The sequence below is a fragment of the Trachymyrmex septentrionalis genome, unplaced genomic scaffold (assembly GCF_001594115.1).
Source record: "Trachymyrmex septentrionalis isolate Tsep2-gDNA-1 unplaced genomic scaffold, Tsep1.0 scaffold522, whole genome shotgun sequence".
Lineage (NCBI taxonomy): Eukaryota > Metazoa > Arthropoda > Insecta > Hymenoptera > Formicidae > Trachymyrmex > Trachymyrmex septentrionalis.
Genome location: NW_017305697.1, coordinates 14,023 through 14,895, shown reverse-complemented (window position 1 = coordinate 14,895; position 873 = coordinate 14,023).

Below are 873 nucleotides of genomic sequence, written 5' to 3'. Positions count from 1 at the left end.
TTATTTTGCCCATCGTTGGATGACGACGCAGCGAGGACTGGGACGATATCCTCACTGTGCCGGTCCCTGGGGGTCCGAATCCCCTGAGACGGTAAGGTTACTCTCTTATAAGACCTAACCATGCTTGTTATTTAACTGCAGTTTTCTCTGCGGGTGTACGATTTTCCTTCCGGGTGTACGATTTTCCTTTCGGGTTTACTGTTTTCCTTCAGTTTGGCGTAGACTCGCCCACCCCAGGACCCAGACCTCGGAATATGTCCGAGCGGCCCCCGGGGCCGACCCGACCCGATACCCCGGGGAGAGTTTCCCACGGGGAACGCGACGGGCCTACCTCCACCGCTCCGGCCCGGACCGGGAATACTTCCCGGCGGCCCAGAGGCGGTCCGGGCCGATGGACCCTGCCTCGGAAAACGTCCGAGCGGCCCCACCGACCCGTCTCCATCCCGTACCCCATGACTGGGGTACTGTGGGCTCTTGGTAAGGGCACCCTAGGGTGCCCCGCAAGCCCCCTCACCACGACAAGGTGGCCCACGAAGAGGGGGATCTGATCTTAAACCTGACTTGATCTGACCTGACCTGACCTGACTTTATCTGACCTGACTTGACCTGAACTGACACCTGACCTGACCTTACCTTAAATTTGATCTGTCTTGACCTAACCTGACACCTGATCTGACCTGACACTTGACCTAACCTGATCTGATCTGACACCTGACGTGACTTGACATGACTTGATACCTGACCTAATCTGACCCAAGCCTGCACTTGGCCTGTCCTTGGCTTGACCTGGGATTGACATGAACCTGCCCTGGGCATTCCCTGGGACTGCCCTGGTCCTGCTCTGTACATTCCCTGGCCCTGCTCTGGCCCTGC